Below are 15,647 nucleotides of genomic sequence, written 5' to 3'. Positions count from 1 at the left end.
TTATATTTTTTTCTGGACAAGGAACGATTTCTTACATTTTATCGCAAAACAACTTTGAAATTTAAATAACTTATAAATTTAAATTTCATTTAATCTTTAGGTTTTGCTATAAAATTTCACACACGAAAAAAATAGGTTATGTAAATATATATATATGCGACCTTTACTTCTTGGACGATGCATTTGACTATCATTTCAACAAGTTCTTTAGGTTTCAGTTTGGCTTTAGTTTGAGGAAATACTGCACCTCGTGATATAAAACAATACGATCCTAAGAAAACTGAAGTCAATTATTTACACTTCGTGGAGTTTTATAGGCTCTGCTTCCAACAGGGTAATTAATCACTCAGTTACGACAGACATCAGGGGTAATATTGTCCACAAACCATCGAGAAAAATGCAATTATCCCGATCTTCCAAATTACTAAATTATCTTGTCAGGATTTAAGGAAAAATCACTAGTTGGAAATATGCCAAGATTAATGAGAACCTCGAAGAAAACATATCATCTGGTTAGGTCATCGTCATATCCGCTTTCTCTTACAAAAAAAAAACACAAACAAACTCAAAGAAAACAATAAAGTGGCTCGTGTATTTTAAAATGATTTATGAAAAACAAACTTTTTTAATGGTTGTGCAGTTAAATATGCTTTTATTCTTCTGTGAAATTTGAGTCTCAAATGCAAAAACAGCAAAACTATTGGAGAACTTGAGTACTTTTAAAATTATTTTAATCCTTACTACGAAAAGTTGTATTTTTCAACATTTTAAAATAATCACTTAAGATTTTTGCTCTGTTTCAGTTACATAAACTTTGTAAAACTAATGTGTTTTAGTAACTTGATCATATGTAGCAGCCCCCCCTTATGAGACGGTGGTTAGTTTACGAACCTACAATGCTAAAATCCAGGGTTAGATACACCGCGGTGAATATAGCAGAGAGCCCAATGTGGCATTGCTATAAAACAAACATTTAAACATTGTAAGACAAAAGAAGAAATATGATAAAACTAAGTGAAACTAGAAATACACGTAATTTTTTGTAGGGTAAGTTTAAAACATCCATAGCAAGGCATTTGTTTTTAAATATAAAGCTTAAAAAGTCCATTTCCTATTCTTCCATCTTATAACTATTATTAATCAACTATTCTCGATATTGAATTACAAAGAAAGGTTTATTTTATGTTAATTTTGACAAATATTTAAATGTTTTAGTGATTATTGTGAGAATTAAAGTCTTAGTAATTTTCTTGATGCCCAGAAATATTATTTTTTAAATTAAAAAAAATTCAATGTATAAATGGAAGCACCAAAAAGTAAGGAAACAGGGTAGGAATGGGCAGAAAAACATAACAGAATGTGGTGATTTTGAGAAGGTGCAAACTCACAGTGGGCGTTGCCATAACTCCGTCCATTAATAATTTGTGTTTTTTGTAGCTTGATAATTGTTCAAACTAAACGAAAGGTGTATATTGGTAAATTTGTCTGTTGTAAACTTTTTCTCAGCAACCAAATCGAGATAATTGTACGTAATCAAATTACGTGAACCTAAAGAAATGTACAACACCATAAGGGGGTGTTTAATGTCGGAAATGAGGTGTGTGTGTGTGTTTTATAGCAAAGCCACATTGGGCTATCTGCTGAGCCCACCGAGGGGAATCAAACAGCTGATTTTAGCATTGTAAATCCGTAGACTTACCGCTGTCCTAGTGGGGATGGAAGTGAGATAGGAAAATCTAATAGTCATTCTTTGCTGCAGTTTTTCTTGCATCTAACCAAGGTGGAAGTCTTTTATTTGGCTGTATTAATGGCTACGTCTTGGTCAGCATCACTATTTTTTACTCTATCTCTATTTTTACAGAAACTCATAATATTATGGCGAGTTGTTATTTGGCGACTCACAGAGCATGCTCGTTATTATATAATATAGATAATATTGTTTTTTAGCTCGTTAGTAGTGTGTAAAATGGTTATTGATATTACCTGTTATTACTAAGTTTGTAAGAAAAGCTAAGGAAAACGCTTTTAGCCAAGGTAATGTAATTCATTTACGTAAGTTTAGCTTTGCATAAGGTTAAGGCAGAAGAGAGCTATGCCTTTTTAACAACATTAGTCAGTTAGTCATATTTACAAATTTATTTGTTTGTTTTGCAATTTCGCGCAAAACTACACGAGAGCTGTCTGCGCTAGCCGTCCCTGATTTAGCAGTGTAAGACTAGAGGGAAGGCAGCTAGTCATCACCACCCACCGCCAACTCTTGAGCTTCTCTTGGACCAACGAATAGTGGAATTGACCGTCACATTATAACGCCCCTACGGTTGAAAGGGCGAGCATGTTTGGTGTGACGAGGGTTCGAACCCTCGACCCTCGAATTACGAGTCGAGTGCCTTAACCACCTGGCCATGCCTGGCTACCGATGAAGTTCCTCTATCATTCCTAATTAGTTCTGTATCCACCCCAAGAGTGGGACGTGCCCTCACCATAAAACCTGTTAGAGCACTTGGCCAATGGTACAACAGCACGTGTACCAAGCTTTGTCCAAGTTTGATACCCAAGGAATCCTGATGGGAACACCAAACACAAAATTAGATGACAGAATTGAGCTTAGCGACCATGCAAACCTATCTTTATACCTAACCATCCCTGAGTTATTTTCTGGGAACGTCTTAGCCCCCTTTGATACCCCAAATAAATAAGAGTGAAATGTTACGTCATATAAGCAAGGATACCTTCTAGCCACCCTAACCCTGCATACTAAGTTTGGTTCTGCTAGCTTCCAAACTGTGGAAGTAGTTCATGAACAAACAAATTATGAAACATACACACGTGCATCTTACATTAATATAGGGCATTTATATTTAAAAAAATGTTTAACAGTATATTGAATAAGTTCTAAACTGGGTTTAAGTATATTATACTAAAACAATTTTGGAGTTTCACCAAGCAATTACAGTCCATGAAGCAACTAATGCACATTTGACATGTGTTGCTGATCCAACCATCCATCCACAGTTGTTATTTTCGTTAAGTATCTTTCGAGCCTCGAATGAGTCTGAAAAATAATTAGGGGCAGTCAAATCTATCTGTTTCTCTTTACCCCCATTTCGTAGCCAAATGGTGGGGACTTTACAAAGAAATGTACTGATGTTCTTTAAACTAATAACACTGCACAACAAAGTTTTGCTTCTTGAACACTGTTGGGTGTTCCGTGTAGATGTTTGTCTGCTGATCATGAAAATCACACCCAAATTTGCCCATCACGTACAGTTTCATTGAAATCTTCAGTTTCACCAGGACATTGTTGCAATGGAAAAATGATATCAGGGCAACTAGAATCTGTCAATGCTTGCTGACTACTGTTGGACACTGCAACGTGATGTACCGGACATCAGAAGCAAAACACTTTTAATTACGTTGAACTTAATAGCGTATTAGAAACATAACCACAATTAAATACGTTATTGCCGGTAAACAGTTAACTTCTATTTCTCAGAGTTCCTACGTGATGAAGCAAAACCAAAATTATATTTATGCATACCCACCAGGTACCTGTCACAATCAGCAAAAACTTATCAGGAAGCAAAACTTTTCAAAAAAATTGTTGTGCAGTGTAATTAAATAATTGTCACGTGAATTATTGTCTGAAGATTCAATGCTAGAAAACCGAAGATGAAACGAATAGCACAAGTTGATACCTGTTGTAATAATATGACACTGAAGTTAAGGATGAAACCGATCAATGGTTCGTTGAGATGGAAACAAGAGGTTGGACTAAACACACAAGTTCCAATTAAACACAATCACATTTTACTTCTTACTTTAGGTAAATGTTATAAGATACGAAGTTTTTGTTTCTTGAGTTAATTTTCTTATGAATATTCATTAAATAAATTACCTGTAAATATATTATTGGCCTTCAGTAAGTAAACAGCGGGATCTTTAAATCTAAAGTATTATGCATATTTTGGGAAATCGGGACTATCCCGAGAAAACCAACTTTTACTGGTAAGGCACTAAATATTTACCTAACCAGTACCCAAAACTGTGAGAAAGGTCAGGACGTGTATAGTGTGTTTAGAAGTTTTTTGGGGGGTGGCATCTAATGAGGGAAGCAGCTTCATTAATCCAGTTAATTGGTTTTTGACATATTTATTAACGAGTGTTGTTTCACTCTTTGTCTTATTAATTTTCTCAAGGTGTTTCCATGGATATATTGAGGGAGTCGGAATCCTATTCTAAGTGTTTAATTTTGTGGACTACGCTGGGATGTGACATACTGACTGCAATGATGTTGTCTTATTCTATTTTTAGACGTATGCATGCTTTACATGTATAGATATATTGCTGTTATTGTTTTCATTCGTCATCACTTCATTATCTTTCTTGAGTGAAGGATTCCTGTGTAAACTTTAGTTGATATAACTGTAAGTCCGCAGAGATACAGCTGTGCCACTGGTGTGGGGGAAGCATACTGGAGTGTTTGCTCATACGTTAATTTTAGGAAGGGTATATCATTACAAACAGAATGTATAAGAGGATACTTAGAACAGCCCCTTGCGGTATTCCTGCTGATAATGTTATTAGATTTGATATGACATTATCGATTTTCACCCTGACTGTTCTGTCAGATAGGAAGCTGGAAATCCATCTGGTTATTACTGGTGGGAAATTGAATCTTAGTCCTTGGTGCCACACTAAGCATCCCGAAATAATCCTACAGTTATGTAATTGTTGTTGAAACCTTGAATTATTGTTTCTGTTAACCTAACTTAGTGGTCTTTTGTTTGTCTGGTTTTGTGTGATGCCTTCTGCATTTCTGATAAATAATTGTTTTTGGTGCGTTTTTTCTAAATAATAAACGAGTTGTTACTTTCTCTAGGAGCTTGCGTATACTTATGAGTAAGGTTATTGGTTTGCAAGTTTTAGGATCTTTAGTGGCTGAGTTGGTTTTCGACAAAATATTTAGCGTGGCTAAATCCCATTGGAAGGGATGATACCAAGATTTAAGACGAAGGTTGAACAGATCTTTTAAGTATATAATTTATGTTTCCGATGCGTTTGGCTCGGCAAAGCTAGGTGGTTAAGGTGCTCGACTCGTAATTCGAGGGTTGCGGGTTTGAAGTCCGTTACGCCAAACGTGTTCGCCCTTTCAGCTGTGGAAGATTTAAATGTGACGGTCAATCCCATTATTCGTTGGTAAAAGAGTAGACCAAGAGTTGATGGTGGGCGGTGATGACTAGCTGCCTTCCCTCTAATCTTACACTGCTAAAATATGGATGGCTAGCGCAGATATTATTCGTGTAACTTTGCGCGAAATTAAAAACAAACAAACAAATAAATACAATAAGTGTTTCAATATAACATTCCTGATTCTGTCTTCTATGGGCGAGGTTGTTGAAAGCTTTAGTTAGTATCTCAACTTCATTTCAAGTTGTATGCTTTGTTAGGAATTCCGTGTCGGATGACTATTTGGAAGTGCTATTTTCCTTGACACAGGGAAGTAATGATTAAATAGTTCTTGGTTATTATTAATGAATTTTTCAACCTTTGATAAAACAGACACTCGAAAAGAAGCTCTTCCACATTATCCTTCTTAATTATATTGCATATCGTAGTACAAGAAATGTAAAAGTTTTCACTGATGTCTGTTTTTGTGGATTCTCATCTAACTTTGTTTAGAATTGTTTGGGTGTGACTTATTGTAAGTCACTTTCTGGATGGTTCTGATACCCCACGCTAATCCGTATTCCCTTTTTTTCCAATAACATTCAATATAAGAGCCACCTCCATCGTTGAATTTTACATTCACCATCTGAAGACATCTTCATGAAAATATAAATATTTTGCTTTGGACAGGACACTTATAAGCCCTTCCAGAGTGAGATCAGTTTTCGGTGTGGTCACAATACTGACGAGACGCCAAATAATATGAACATGTAGGTTTGATACATGTTGTTCATCTAGGCTTTATATTAATGGTAAGTGTCACGTCATTTATTTATTTACATATTCAAAATTGTTTTCATACAAAGTATATAAAATGAAGTAACTTAGTTTCTGAATTTTAAGTTAACTTATTTATTGATATCCAGTTAGTGAGAAGTTAATAGTTTATAGATGCTCTGACCTTTCGAGAGCTAGGGATAAGAGAACATCTGAAGACTGAAACCAGTAATTAAATATATTTTATTTTTATACAAAGGTATGCCTTTGTTTTAACATTTTCACGCAAGTAAAACTCTTCGCGTAGCGCTCCTTAATATTGAGGTGAAAGCTGGAGAGCAGCTATCTAATCAATAGAACCTTCCATAAGCTCTTTATTTCTTCTTGTATGAACGAATTGTGGGAGTTGATGGTCTCAAAGCTCGTTTATGTAGCAACGGAATATGAACAAGGAATCTACGAGTTTCCAAGTCCGTACAAACTAGCAACCACGAGCGTTTGTTTGTTTGTTTTTAATTTCGGGCAAAGATGAACGAGGGTTATCCGCACTAGCCGTCCCTAATTTAGCAGTGTAAGACTAGAGTGAAGGCAGCTAGTCATCACCACCTATCGTCAACTCTCGAACTACTCTTTGAGCAACGAAGAGTGGGATTGACCGTAATATAATAACGCCCCAAGGCTAAAGGGCGAGCATGCTTGGAGCAATGGGGATTCATTTCCAAGACCCACTTATGTTTGGATTTAGATATCTCTAAAGCTTTTAGTGACATTTTAGAGCATTCATTATGAAATAGAACAAAAAGTGATAAGCAATGATTACTTCCATGGTATAAAATCCCAATTACTAGATAATTTGTCAATAAATAACTAATTGATGAGTTTTTCTGTATACTTTAAGGAAGGGAAATTTTAATTTTTTTTATTTCGAGGATCGTTAGTCAGATAATTAACTATTAGGTCATAAATCTAGAAAGTGTAACTATAATCCTGTCGGAGAGGTCAAAGTTAAAGTAACCTTTATCCCATATGTGTGTTTTCTTATAGCAAAGCCACATCAAGCTATTTGCTAAGACCACTGAGGGGAATTGAACGCCTGATTTTCACGTTGTAAATCCGTAGACTTATCGCTGTACCAGAGGGGGACAGCTTTATCGCTTTCTATATTTATTTTCACAATTATGACAATCATGTTCAAAAGGCGAATTCAATAAATAACTTAATTAAGATATTTTAGGATAAAAAATAAACTGAGGCTTCAGAAAAAGAAACCCGTTAAACTGTATATGATTTAAGTGGCAGTATATTATGTTCTGGACCAACAGATCCGAGGTTCGAGACGTGTTGATGCTGAACGCGCATTGCATTTTCAGGTGCATATAAGTTACAAAAGTGACAATAAATCCAATTTTATGATTCAAAAAAGCCAAATAAAACCTTCCTTCTTGCCAGCAGTTCAACGTTATGGATAGCTATAGCTTAGTCCTAGAAATCTTCGGATTGGAACACGTTGCTTTCAAATTATATATGTAAAAACGGCTGGTATGGGTAGAAAAAGCAAAATTAGAAAACACTATATAGAGGAGCAAACAACGTTTCGACCTTTTTCGGTCATCGTCAGGTTCACAAAGAAAGAAAGATATAATTGACCGATAGCTGTTTGAAGGCGGTTGTGTAATTGAGTGTAGGAATGTAGAGGGCGTGCTTAGATGTTGGATTATATTTATTAATATAGGTATAAAGGTTTTCCTTTGTATTGGTTTATTTCGGGCTGGAGTTGTTGTATGATTGAGGCTTCTTTCAAATTATGTTATGTTCAATAACGTGATTCTTGTTTAATGTCTAGTGTGTTTCATTATATCTATTTTTAAACTTACTTCTTATATCGGTACCTTACGATGTGTTCATATATTCGAATTAAATAGTTAAAAGAACGAAAGAAAAAGAAACATAGGATATTTGGATTACCTAAATTAGTTACAACAAAAGAACTGGAAATACTATATAAATTCTTCCATTTCAGACAAATAGAGATACTTTATCCAAACAGTATATTTTAACTGTGTGTTTACAAAACTACAGAACTTATAAATAGTCATTCAAAATATTTTGAGTTGTTTAAAATAAGTACTCAAAATATTTCATTAAAAATCTTACTTGTCGTGACAAAATTTTATATTACTGGTGTTTTCAGAAGGGTTGTTGGGTGGTGGTGTGAGTAAGGGTTGTAGAGTGTGTGTGTTTTCTTACAGTAAAGCCGCATCGGGCTATTTGCTGAGGCCACCGAGGTGAATCGAACCTTTGATTTTAGCGTTGTAAATCTGCAGACATACCGCTATACCAGCGGGTAGCCGTGAGTTAGATTATATTCTCTCTATGATTTTGTATTTGCAATAAATGCAAGGAAACGCAGAAACATGTCAACGAACAGTTTTATTTACTAATTGTTTATAAAGTAAAAAGGATCTCGAACCAGATCTTGAACAAAAACTATTGTGCATTGGCTAAAGCGCCACCTATCATAAACATTAAAACATTAATTACAGTAATTTTGAATTTATTGTTATTATCTAGTTATAAGCGTGTAAGAGCTCACACAATATTAGTAAACTAACTTGATAAATATGATTCTATAACAAACAACAATAATTATTTTAATACGCCACCCATTCCTGCTCAGATGCAAAAAGGCAGTTTTTAAAATTATGAATGCATTGAAAATTCCTTTCCTTGTCGCTATAGCTCCACGCGTGCAAAACGGTATGTCTGCGGACTTGTAACGAAAGAAACCAGGTTTTGATATTCGCACAAACAGCCCAAACAAACAAACAAACATACCACTATAAATTCCATTGCGGTTGAAAACAATGCATTTCGTTTAGGCTTGAAAATAGGCCCGGCATGGCCAGGTGGGTTAAGGCGTTTGACTTGTAATGTGAGGGTCGCGGGTTCGAATCCCTGTCGCACTAAACATGCTCGCCCTTTCAGCCGTGAAGACGTTATAATGTAACGGTCAATCCCACTATTCGTTGGTAAAAGAGTAGCCCAAGAGTTGGCGGTGGGTGGTAATGACTAGCTGCTTTTCATCTAGTCTTACACTGCTAAATTAGGGACGGATAGCGCAGGTAGCCCTTGAGTAGCTTTGTGCGAAATTAAAAAAAAAAAAAAAGTCTTGAAAGTATGTTTGAGGGAAGCTTCTATTATTTCCTATAAATCTTAGTTGTGAATTTTGTTTCACAATACGGCCTTATTGTGGATGAAAATTAAATTACTCACAATAGAGATTTAATGCAGAAGAAACGGTAGAAATATTTATAGCACTGGTAATATGTTGTGAGTGCGTTATAAGAATAGCAGTCAATCCCTTAACATAGATGGTGACTGTCTTTCTCTCTGGTCAGTAATTCAAAATTAGGGAAGGTGGTTGGTAGGTTTAATAGCTATAATATATATTAATCATGTATTGGCTTGCGATACAGTGGTACAAGATGAACATGCTGGATCTAGTTTGTGGGCAAAAGAAGGAATTTGTCATATAATTCAGGTTAAGGACTTCATCAGATTAATAAGTTTTTTTTTCCTTTAAGTAATCCATCTTGAATACAGCGAGGCAGTTGTCTAACCTAAGGTCTCTGCTGATAGGTCAAATAAACCGTGAATAACCAATGAAAGAAAACATATATCTTTTTACGTTCGCACTGATCTTTCGTTGGTAATGATGGCGTAACCTTAAACCATTCCGAAATCCACACAAAACGTCGGCTCAAACCTAAAAATAGCCTCGGCGTGGATGTATTAGATATTACGGTTCTTAATACAGCAGAGGTAAAAAAACACATGTTATGAATGTTTTTTTTTCTTCTTAGGGTTAATCTGCTATCAACTGAACAACTAACCACGTTCCCCCGCTGGTACAGCGGTAAGACTACGGATTTACAAAGCTAAAATCAGAGGTTCGATTCTCCTCAGTGGACTCAGCAGATAGCCTGTAGTGACTTTGCTATGAGAAAAAACACACAAACTAACCTCGTTCATATTTATGGGTCTTTAAACACTAGGTAGCAATGTGTCTGTTTGGACCGATTTGGTCAATTAATATGGTGAAACATATGTAAAAGGAAAATAAGTTACACAAAACAAAACCTCCCAGTGGCACAGCGGGATTTCTGCAGACTTATAACACCATAAAATGGGTTTTGATACCCGTGGTGGGCAGATCACAGATAGCTCATTGTGTAGCTTTGCGCTTAATTTCAAACACAAGTAAAGGAATTTTTAATTGTTTCATGTACAATTTCGGTGTTTTGTTTCATCTTTTTCATGACTTTAATTGTTTTAGCCCTATTATTAACAGATCCTCGGAATAATGGTGTTTTCATAACTATTAAACTAGCTATGATCGGCTTTTTCAGAGTCGCTTGTCCTTCTGCTTTAGTGTTTAGAAAGTTCCTTAGAAATTATAAGTTATCAAGGTGTTCGTTAATAACAATAACACTTTCTGTCTTATGATTGGTTAAATTCTCACTGTTTCTCCTATCATTTTTGTTGCATGTTTCTTACGTTTATTTGGCAAGAAAACTGGTGAGGTTTACGGCGCTCTAGTTTGTTTTTGAATTTTGCGCAAAGCTACACGAAGGATGTCTGCGCTAGCCGTCCCTAAGTTAGCAGTGTAAGATTCGAGGACTACTCTTGTACCAACGAATAGTGGAATTAATCGTAATATTATAACTACCCCATAGATAAAAGGTCGTGTATGTTTGGTAGGAGGGGGGATTCGAACTCTCGACTCGCAGATTAAGAGTTGAGCGCTCTAACCACCTGGCTATGTCGCGTCGAAGAGCTGTAGACGTAACTTTACTTTTATTTGTGTAGAGTTGAGGGTGAAGCTATACAAGAGCTATCTGTGCTTTATCCACAACAGATACTGAAAGCTAGTTTTTAGATTTATAAGCCTTTAGGCACCGCGAAATGTGTTTCATATTGTGTTTCCTTATATCTACGTGAACGTGCAGTGGCTACCTTTCATGTTGCCACTATTAGCTCTTCCGTTACGTGCTGCTAACACATTTATTTACATATAAAACAATGCTACATTTTTTCCACCATGTTTTTTTTTTGTTTTACTTGTTCATTCTTTTTTACTTTACATGTTTTTTTAAATTTTTTTCTGATCTGATATCCATGGAGTTCTGCCACAGTTACCTTTTGTTAAGATGAAGCAGACATCACACGGTAATTACATCACGTTAAAAAAAAAAAATTTAACGACTGCAACCTTACCCACAGTGTTACAGCGATATTTCTGCAAACCTATAACCTGTTTCGATACACTTAGTAGGGCCCCTAGTGGCTCAGCGGTATGTCTGCGGACTTACACGCTAAAATCCGGCTTTCGATACCCGTGGTGGGCAGAGCACAGATAGCCCATTGTGTAGCTTTGTGCTTAATTCAAATCAACAACATTTAATGGGCACAGTTCAGATAGCCTTTTGTGTGGGTTTGTGCTTAACAACAAACAAACAAGTTTAACAGCTTATCGCATCATTCTGAAATACAACCTTTCATTTCAAACTCTTATTATTGCTGTGGTCTGAATTTTTAAGCCTAACTAGGGATAACATACGAGTCAGCCCTGTGGCTCAGCTTGTAGAACATTCGCCTTAGGCTGTGAGAAGTCTCAAGTTAAATCCTGTTTGCGGGAGACACGCAAACAGAAAGAACTGGTAGACAAAGCTGCATATCTTTGAAAGAAAAATCCAAGTCCAGGCTTTTCTTACGAATCCTTAAAGATTCTTTTGTTTATCCTTTAAGTGGTAAATCTCGAATCCGTGTAAAATAAAACAAAATCATCACAGAGAAATCGGCACTGAGTTAGTGGCCGTCACGTGAATCAGGGATAGGCCTCGTTTGTGAAAAGGAAAAATCATGTCATAGGCGAAACGTTAGTAAGATGCCTTACTATAGATACTAATGGTTTAATATTTTAAATCAAGCAGTATATTAGCGTTTCCTCGTTCGGTGCCGAACGGTGAGGTAAAGAAAAATTGTATTACTACACTATCTAAAGTTGTATTACTACACCATCTAAAGACTGTGTGTAGGCAGTTTCCTTATCGTGATCGTTTTAGTTCTAACATTTGTTACGTATTATAATTTATCTTGGACCAGTCTTCTATTTATTATGTTACGCACGTTACGTATTACGATTTCAAATAACCAGAAAATTTAATTTTAATTTAGAAGTTCGTTGAATGTCGATATGCAATAAGACTGATGCACATAATTGGTTTTAACACAAATATATTTTAATGTACAAACGATAGTGCATTTTATAATAGCAGTTATTACAAATACTGATTTATATACGAAAGTTTTACAAACTTACAAATGATGCTGAGTCTTATATCTGGTCTGGAACTGAATGTTTTATCGACACGTCACTAGGAGCGAATTCTATGTTGATATTGTTACAGTCCGTTTAATGGTTAGCCTCACACTGTTCACAAGCTGACTTTTCAATGAGAAAACTATTTAATTTCCTCATAGAAATACTAGCGTCCGAAGTTAATTCGTTGAAGTTGTAATGCTCAAAGTCTATACATGTTCCTGGTCAAATATCTGTAGGTTTTCTATCAATGAGCGTTTATCACAATTATAGCTTCAGAGGTTTGTAGTATACTGATTGTAGCAGAACAACATTATTAAATACTGCCTTGCAATGGCTACCTCTCACACTCATTAGGCCCAACAATATTTGTGTTTACATACATACATACATACATACATATATATATATATATATATACATTGGTAATTCTTGCACTCGAAAGTATTCTGTAAATTTAAAGAACAGGTGGGACTTACACAATACACATTTAACAATATACATTACACGCATTACTAAATATATATATTAATCTGAAATAAATGTAGATATTAAGATAAATACATAATAGTAAATCCGTTATAGAATAAAAGATTCTGACATGGCCTAGTGGTTAGAACACTCGGCTCTCAATTTGCAATTTCAGCTGTGGAGGCGTCATTGTGTCTTAATCCTGCTATTTGTTGGTAGCCCAAAAGTTGTGATGTGTTTGGTGTTTATCTGTCTTCCCTATCACTACTAAATTAGGGACGACTAACGCCAACAGATTTCGCGCAGCTTTGTGCGAAATTTAGAGAAAACCAAAATTTTTATGAAGTACCTGATGAAAATATGTGTGGTCTGAGTTTTTCTTTAAAGTATTTCTATTGATTTCAAAATAACTATTTTACTTTAACTAAAAAAACACAGTAGCAGTAACATCTTTATTGTTTGTCGAAGTTTTTTCAATAAAGTTTGAGTTTTTTATTTTCTCATTATTGCCCGTGAAACAGACGGTGATCACTGTTTCTCCTTATGAGGAAGAGCTGTACTGGTATCGTAGTTGTCTTCAACAAGCTTAATACGAACGATCCTGGAACAAAATAAATGATCCCGTCAATAAATGCAACAAAACGGCTTGTCAATAGATGATGTAAGATGCGAAAAGGAGTTTTATTTTCTGTTCGTAAAAAGAAGGTGATTTACAGACGAAGAGAACAGAGACAAATGTTATTGTATTACTGCTCTCTGTTAGTTTTCTTCTAAATCCATGTATTAAAAAACAAAGAACGGAAACTTTCAGCTGCAAACGAGAATAAAATAGGTACTAGGGTTAAAATCTGAGAATAAAATACGTACTAGGGTTAAAATCTGAGAATAAAATACGTACTAGGGTTAAAATCTGAGAATAAACTACGTACTAGGGTTAACATCTGAGAAATAAAATACGTACTAGGGTTAAAATCTGAGAAATAAAATACGTACTAGGGTTAAAATCTGAGAATAAAATACGTACTAGGGTTAAAATCTGAGAAATAAAATACGTACTGGGGTTAAAATCTAGGAGAAATAAAAGAATCGTGCAAAAGAAAAACAAAACGATATTTTGATAAATTATGAATATCCATATTTGGTTAAGAAAATATTGTAGATAGAAAACATTCAATTTTTAACCCAAACAAGTTGTTTACATTTGATGTAATGTTGTTGTTTTTCCAAAAGAAATTGTTATGGAGTTTTGTGGTGTAGGTAGTTTATGTTAATTTAATATAAATTAAAACGGCAGTCCTAAATAAAGTTATGCTAATTCGTAGCAGAACAACAAAAGAGGGTTACCTATTACATGTATTTCTCAAAGGTTTTTTTTTTTAAGTAGCAGAAATAGTTAATTAACCGAATATTTAATAACTTTGAAATTCAGCGGAGTTATTGGACCGTTTTGAATTTTGTAATAAGCTAGACGAAGGCTCTGTGAGTAGCCGTCCCTAATTTAGGAATGGACTACTTTTTTACCACTGAATAGTGTGACTAAACGTCACATTATAATCTCCTCTAACTACCTAGTCATGCTAGGCCTTTATCAGTCTTCCTGTTCATGGTATTCAATTAATGTGACGTCATACTGAACCACTTCGTTTCACTTTGAAAAACATATGAAACTGATTAAAGAATTTCAAAGTATTTATGGTGGTTGTTCGTATTATAATAACCCATATCCACCATAATAACACAGTAATATTGTACAGTGACATTATATATTTCTAAAGTTTCCGATGTATTTTTCATTCAAATGCAGGTTGTTTCTAATATATTATTTCGTTAATATATTAAAATCATATTGCGATTTCGAAACAAATTCCATTGATCAGAAGTTTAAATATTGAAGTTAATGATACATTTGTCGAACAAAATTTAAGACTTTAAATTATACCAAAATTAATTATACTGTTTGTTTTTGAATTTCGCGCAAAGCTATGCAAGTTTGTTTTGAATTTTCTCACAAAGCTACTCGAGGGCTATCTGCGCTAGCCGTCCCTAATTTTGCAGTGTAAGACTAGAGGGAAGGCAGCTAGTCATCACTACTCACTGCCAACTCTTGGGCTACTCTTTTACCAACGAATAGTAAGATTGACCTTCACATAATTACGCCCCTACGACTGAAAGGGCGAGCATGTTTGGTGTAACGGGGATTCGAACCCGCGACCCTCGGACATGAGTCGAATGCCTTAACCACATGGCCATGGCGGACCGCTACATAGTGTTTCTAAGACCAGATATTCTTAACTTACATATTACTCAAACATGCGAGTTTTAATTTTGCAACTTTCAAAAATAATTGGTAAACATTTAGATAATTCTTTGATTATCTCTCTTTTTCGCACAACATTTCTTTCAACATACATTCGCGTTTTAAAGAACTTTTTTGTTGTTCATAAGTTACAGTAATTTTCAACATTGTTGTTTTTAGGTTTCTTTCCCTGATCGTTATGATTTAATATATTTTTTGTTTTAAAGTTTTTCTATTGAAATTAAGTTTCAACTTTTAGTTGTTATAATATTAGACCCGGCATGGCCAGATGGTTGAGGCACTCGACTCATAATCCGAGGGCCACGGGTTCGAAGCCCTGTCACACCAAATGTTCTCGCCCTTTCAGCTGTGGGGGAGTTATAATGTGATAATCATTCCAACTATTCGTTGGTAAAAGGGTAGCCCAAGAGTTGACAGTGAGTAGTGATGACTAGCTGCCTTCCCTCTAGTCTTACACTGCTAAATTAAGGACAGCTAGCGCAGATAGTCCTCGTGTAGCTTTGCGCGAAATTCAAAAACAAGTTATAATAATTT

The 15,647-nt window shown here is 35.2% G+C and overlaps 1 protein-coding gene across 1 annotated transcript in view; it reads left to right on the top strand.

The window, feature by feature from the left end:
* The window catches only part of LOC143223623 (uncharacterized), an 87,902-nt gene that overhangs the window by 63,315 nt on the left and 8,940 nt on the right, over nt 1–15,647 (top strand). The gene's annotated exons all lie outside the window — the stretch shown is intronic.

This window comes from Tachypleus tridentatus, chromosome 8, assembly GCF_004210375.1.
Source record: "Tachypleus tridentatus isolate NWPU-2018 chromosome 8, ASM421037v1, whole genome shotgun sequence".
Classification (NCBI taxonomy): domain Eukaryota; kingdom Metazoa; phylum Arthropoda; class Merostomata; order Xiphosura; family Limulidae; genus Tachypleus; species Tachypleus tridentatus.
Note: the sequence above shows the minus strand (reverse complement) of the source record. Positions and strands in the feature narration are given on the sequence as shown.